This window comes from Poecilia reticulata, chromosome 10 (assembly GCF_904066995.2).
Source record: "Poecilia reticulata chromosome 10, P_reticulata-male-v2, whole genome shotgun sequence".
In the NCBI taxonomy this organism is placed as follows: Eukaryota; Metazoa; Chordata; class Actinopteri; order Cyprinodontiformes; family Poeciliidae; genus Poecilia; species Poecilia reticulata.
This window is the reverse complement of record NC_088839.1, coordinates 28,877,217-28,884,304: the sequence shown is the minus strand read 5'-3', so window position 1 is coordinate 28,884,304 and position 7,088 is coordinate 28,877,217.

The following is a 7,088-nucleotide window of genomic DNA, read 5'->3' as shown; positions in this document are numbered from 1 at the left end:
ATCCCTCCAGACTTTGTTAGCATTGCTACACCTGCCAGGTTTTATTAATCCTGCATGGCATACACACATGGGTGATGGATGTGGCAGATTTACTACTTGTTGGTGTTTAATTCAAACCCGCTCCTCAGAGAGAGTGTTGCAAGCCTAAAAAGGCAACTCTATAATGTAAACTGTAACAGCATTGATGCATGCAGATATAAGTTACATATGGATTTACAAAACTAAATCATTTGTTGAAGTAGCAAATTATACATATGTTAAGATGAGCCTTACATAACAGGACAAAGGCTTTGCGTTTTCATTTATTCCTACATTTCCTTCATGAATTATGTCTTAACCATGCGTAAAATCTTGAAAGAAGAACAGAGTTCATGCTCACCAGTGAAACCGTAAAAGGTAGTGTCCTTGTTAATCAATGTTTTATAATATAGATCTGGTGAAAACAAGATGATTTGTGACTTAGGCTGTTGTCTCCAGGGGCAGGAATAAGTAATATCTTCGTTACTGCAGATGAAGGAAAACATCTAATGAAGAATGTCTCAAACTCCAGTCCTTGTAATTCTAGATACATCCCTACCCCAAAACAGCTCAATCAAATGAATAGCTCTTTACCAGGTCTTTACCAAACCTGATAGCATGCCAAAGTTGTAACTACATTAATTTATTCAGCTGGGATGTCTCTAAACTTTGCATGGAAGTAGCTGGAGTTGGAAACCTCTGATCTAAGGATATTAGAGGAACTAATAAAACTGGGTTAAGAACCGTCGAGCGCATTATTAAAGACTGTAAGGAAAGTAGGGAACCACTACTTTTGAGAAAGAATTGTGGTTGGAAACACATGATCATTGATGATATCCCCAGAAAAAGGCTTCAATCTGCAAGGGAGAATAATGATTAAAGTCAGGACCAAGGGAAGACAATCACAGTATGACCAGAATTACTATCTTCCAGACCAAGAAGAGAGTCAGATGAAGTGATGCAAACATCATGCATTGGGTCTGCTGTACAAGCCTGTGGGTTCAGTTGCAGTACCTTAAAGCTACAGTATGTAACTTTGAAAAAATATATATGACTCAGTGATTCACAGACAAGAATGGCACCTTATTAAAGCTGCACCTTGATATTTGACTCATGAGCACTGCAGGACGGTGAAGCATTTCTCCCTTCAGAGGCAAAGAAGAGCTGCAAGGCTCAAAATTGACAGGACCAGCAGCGATAAAATGGAGTAAAACTCCCTGAAGTGAACTTCTCTCTCTGTGTGCCACAGCTGTGCAGCACAGAAGCCAAATGTGAGTGCTCAACCGTCTCTGTGTACAAAAAGTCATGTACCATTTAAGATTTCAGCAGGTTTGTTTTGAATTGCTTTGAGTGGAAAATCCCACATGTGTGGTACACTGTTTGAACTCTCCTATTTTACTTTAAATCACACATTGTGCTTGCTTGTGGTTAGCTTGTTTATTTCTGGGAGACAGCTTTACGATGATTATGACACGGTTGAGTAGATGAACTCCATGGTAGGATACTCCCCATCAACACGCTCCTGAGTTAGGTGAGTTTAAGGACACACGAACAATAGCATAGGTTTCTATACTTCCCTCTATACTTACAGGAGCATCTGTACTGAAAAAGCTGCAAGACATTTCTAAAACTGAATATAAATCTAAAGTAACTGAGTACAGTCAACAAATGTAGACCTAGGATCAGCATTCATAGAACAGACCTTCCCTTGTTGCTTCAAATCCAGTGTCCAGTGTGCTTCAGATCTCCTAAAATGGAGGACGTCACAACTCCTCTGAGAAGGCTTCAACACTATTGCTGTGCTCTTGTAATCAATTTTTAAAATTGCCAGTAAAATAAAAAGAAATTGATACTTTTTGTCGCAACTGCTCCACCATTACCATCCATGTTTACTTCTGCAAACACTGAGCGCTCTCGCTGCCTGTGATGTTTTTGGATCCTCTACTGAGCATGAAGGACATGTTTACATTGTCCAGATCACTTACAAGTCACACATATTTGGAAATGTGAATTAGCATCCCCAAAGAAAATCAGATTTCACAAAAACTTAGAACTGAGCATCAAGACCTGTAGTGTGAGCGTCGCCTCTGTTGTAGCTACAGAAAGGCATTTTTACTCAAATTTCTGCAAAGGGTTGGGGGTTAGTTGGCTTTTTCTTCTCTGCTTGACTGATTAGAGTTCTTTGAAATTAAATAAGCTCTAATTTCACAGCAACGCCTCAAGGAGCCTTTAGGTAAATCTGTGTGTGGCCCTTTGCTCAACTCACACGTGGAAAGGTTAACTACTTTGCAGGAATGAGAACCAGAAGGTGACTTCTTCAGCATGAGAGCCACTCAGAGAAAAGGTGCTAGTCTCTCTGCCGTCATTGGCTGTTTCTGGAGTCATTCACATCCACCTGTTGACCTTGGTACTGATCTCTACCTTATTTAGCCTCCAGGGAGTCTGTAGACGCCACATGTTTTCCATTACCCACCATGCATCTCCACTGTATGGCTATTGTAAGGTTCAGTTTTTACTGCCGGAGCAGAACAATGCCTTTTTGACACAATCCTCGCTGACTAATCCGGTGTGCCAAAGATCGCACAATTTTCATTGCAGAGACGTTCCGATCAAGGTTTACCCTGGGATGCAATAACGTCAGACTCTGCAGCAGGAAATCCCCAGTGAGCATGAACACACAACTTCTATTCAGCGCAGCGACTGGAGACTTTATTTTTGTTTGAGGGGGTGCCACACACACAGCTGAGGACAGTGCGTGTTTCCTTGCTGCGTTGCACACGGCCATGGGTTTTAGAGATTAATGAGTTCATAGTACTCTGACTGGTTTGGCTTCAAATAAAGCCATTTACTCTCTTTAGAAAGTATATTTGGCTTTTAATTTAGCTGATTCCACATAACTACCTGATGAAGCCCTTGATTCACAGGGGCTTTGGCGACCTACAGCACGGGGCTCACGCGTGGCGGCAGATTTAAGCCCACGAATGTTGTTGCAAGATGTCTGGGAGAGCAACAGTGTGCTAAGCAGCTGCTTCTGAGGGAGAAATCAGCCACATAAGAGATGGTTTCCAAAAACAGAAGGCAGACAAAAGAGCATGTGGAACAGTACCTTGGCTCCAGTTTGGATTTTGTTGCCTGAAAGGCTGTTTTAAAGCACATATTTTCCATTTGTTTCTCGAGAGCCTCATTTCCTGTGAGTGTGAGTGACCTTCCCTCACCCTCAGCCAGTCTCTATTACCAGCAGCACAGCAGCCAGCTCACCGTTGGTAGAGGAAACAATGACGACAGGAAGCTAGCGTCCTCGTCACAATGCCAACTCTTCCTAACCGGATTTATCAGATGCTTCCTTTCAGCAAATGTAATTTTCATGGAGATAAAAGATAAAAAAATTATCAAATAATGCTGCTACTTTCAGCAACAGGAAGTAAACAAAACTGAGCTTTTGCAGCAGTTAAAGATTTGTGTTTGCGTGTAAGAGGATAGTAAATGTCTGGATTTTAAATCTTAAATCAGGTAAGCAGGAATGTTGCACATGTGACTAGCTAGTTTTGGGGGGTAGAAAGTCCTGCATTGTGGGAGAGCAGCTTCCTGAGGGTGAAGAAAAGGCCATGTCTGTGTTACATTGTAATCACGACAAACAAAGAAAACTTATTTGCCATCAATATAGTTTCTGTTTAAATTCTCTGGATTCATTCCCTCATTACTACCAATTAGTTTTTAAAACAAGACAGATGTTTTTTAAAGTTATGTTTATGTTTATAAGCTTTGTCCACTGATATAAATTTCCACTCACGAGAACAGATTTATTAAAATGTGTTGCATTACGTCAGGATGTTGTATAAGTGCTTGTCTTTTGACTGTTCAGTCATTGGGAAACTGTCCACAATTTGAATTTTCCTCATTATAAATAACGTTCAACATGCCATTGATTAATTTTAGATTTGATGTATGGAAGTGAACTCACTTCTCAGTCATTACTATAACTCATTGATCGATAAAACTACACTCTGTGTCCTGCATCGAAAAACTATTACAACTATCACTTTAAAATGACAAAATCCTTCATTACAAAATGCAGAAAATCCGAACAAGAGACAGAGTTTTTATAAATGAACAATCTCTCATCAGATGCTGTTGGGAAACAAGGAGTGAGCCGCTGTGATTCAGGTCTTTTCACGTCCTTTTCTAAATCTGATTTAATTCCTATTTGTTTCAATTAATTGTTCAAGCAAAAGCTCAGAATCAGCTGTTTGTAATGTGGTGATCAGTCATCACTGAGAGGGATGACTTTCACACAAGGACAACATTATAACCAAGTCTTCGCGTGAGCTTCATTCAGACAATGCAGTAAATTATCAGGGTCTCTCAGAAGTGGCTCCAAGAAACTCAGGAAGCGTAAGTGATAAAAAAAAAGAAAGTAGTTTGAGTGCTATTAGGATACAGGATAAAAATAAGATGACAAACATATGATATTAACGACCAACATCTGCTGCGTCAAGAAGATGTTGCTGTTCAGGCCTTACGTCTGAATGAAAGACATGTGTGTGGCAGAGGGTTAACGCCGCTGATTTCAGCCAAACACCGCCTGGCACTTTGCAGCAGGCACGCAGAACAACCACGGTCTGCTGGAGAGAAGCCGCTCGGTGCAGGAGCAGCTGCTTGCTGATTCAATTCTAAACAGACAGGAGGATTTGGTAAACTACTGTTGAAGCAGAGTCAGGTTTCCCAGCTCTTCCTGTCCGCCAGCCATCGCTGTTTGTAATATGTTTGTCTCCGATCACTGCGCAAAGTCGGCGAGGATCAAAACCACATTGGGACTTTCTCCCTGAAGATGGAACCTTCTTTAATGCACTGCTCTGAGGTCATGAATAGAAATGCAAAATATGCCCCAGGTGGGCATCTTTGCAGCTTGAATAACAAGTTTCAGCTGCATTAAGATGACACTGTAGTTACCCTGATAGCAGCAGAAAAGAGGGAAATAATGTTTGAAGCGAGAATGCAAGTGAAAAGTTTGTGGAGACTGCCTTAATGCAAAGCAACAAAACTATTTAATAACTCATTCAAAAATTAAATGTCTGGATTTGTAGGTGATCTATTATGTCATGAAGGAATCGCTTTACATATGATTCCTTTGTGAATCGTATGTAATTAACAAAATAATTCTTCTTAAGAAAAAAACAATCAGAGAATTCCACAAATTCTCACAATTTTCCTAAAATTACTTCACCAGACTTTTTGCGAGGCCCGATCTCGGATAAGCGCAAAACAATGATTGGATGAATGTTTCTACATTTCATATTTTTGTATCGTACATGAGACAGTCTTCTCTCAAAAGATTATCAAATAAGGTAAAGCAAGCAGCCTCTCCTCAGTCTCTTCCAGATTCAAACTGTGGGAAAATATTTTCTCAAAATCTATTTGCATTTTGACATTTTTCACCTGGAGAACAAGGCATGTTTCAATGAGTCACCTGAAGTCTGAAGTGTGCATATATGGACTGGATAGATTCAAAGCAGCCACTGCAAATGCTCAGTTGCTCTCGTTTTTATATCTGAATGACAAGAGATTTTTTAGGACATGCATATTTTGGACCAAGAAGACAAAAGTGAAGGAAAACATCTAAAAATTCACATTAAGCAGGTTTCATTTGTCAAACATCCATAACATGAGATTTAGAAAAATATTCATATGATTGGGTTATTCATGCTTGAAAGAAAAGAACTGGCTGTCTATAAAAGAATATGCCAGGAAGAATCAGGTTTGCAAACTTCCATCTGAATGAACCAGAAGACTTGATCCGTCCTCTGGAAACACGGGATGAAATCAGATATAATGTGCAACATCAGATTAAAAGAAAGAAAATAAAGCTCTAACATCACATACCAACTATCAAGCATGGTGGTGGAGGGATGATGACTTGGGCTTAATTTGCAGTCACAGAACCAGGACTTCTTGTATTTATAGAGTCAGCCATGAATTCCTCTGTAAGCAAACATGTTGTAGCCCAAATGAAAATAATGAAACTATGTTGGATAAAATTATGTGAAAGATTAATAAAGTCGCACAAAAATAACTGCTTCAATTTTTTTAAAAAGTATTTAAAAAATTATATTTTTACAAAATTTTTAAAAATAACTTTTTTTTCTGCCCTAGAATTGATAGAGGATAATTTATTTTATATGACCAGCTGAGTTTCTAACAATTTGCACACAGTAAGAAAAAAAACTGATATAGACCTTCATGCAGTGCAGTAGCTGAAAAGTGTTAAAAGTTTAAACTGACTTTTAGCGAGTCCTTCCAGGCCAAAATGATGCGGATCAGTGGTCAGGGTGGCTATAAAAATCACCTTTTTGACTGATTTCTTCTCAAAGATGCAGCAGCTGCCCCTGATGTCCTGTTGGATAAACATTTGGTTAGTTGCCCTAATAAAAGACTTTGGGGTTGCACACGATGTCGCTGCCTAAACGTCTGTGAACCGTACAAAATCCTTCTTTTAAAATCCCCCTGATGAAACACAGCTGACATTATCTGGATTTACAGCTAACATCTGGTTCTTTTATCTCTTTCATAATACCTTTATGTCAGAGATGAACATTTAGTCTCTTTTTGGAAAGTTTGCCATGAATTCCTTCAAGTTACAAGAAGCTCTTACGACTATCCTCCAAACATATACACAAATAAGCCTTTAAATAAACCGCTGCAGCACCTGTTTCTCCCAAAGACGGAGGAGCTTCGTGTTCTCATGTTGCCATATTTACCCAGCACATTTTAAGTTTTTATCTGTAGCTTAAGATGGCACACAGCTTTAAACGGCATAACGCTGCTTCTAAACATGGGGGAAAGAGAAGCGGTGGAAAATTTAAAAGTAATCTGATGCTGGCTTTGCACCAGAGCAAATGTTTCTGAAAGCAGCCTGCCACATCTTTGGACCAAAAAATGTCACCAAGACCTTGATGGTGCGCTCCTCTAATTGAGATCCAGCTTGTTTCCTATTCATGTTTGATTGAAGTTGATGGTTTTTCCTGGCATGACAGTGAAAACAAAATGTCAAAGGGAAACAGGAGCAAAACATT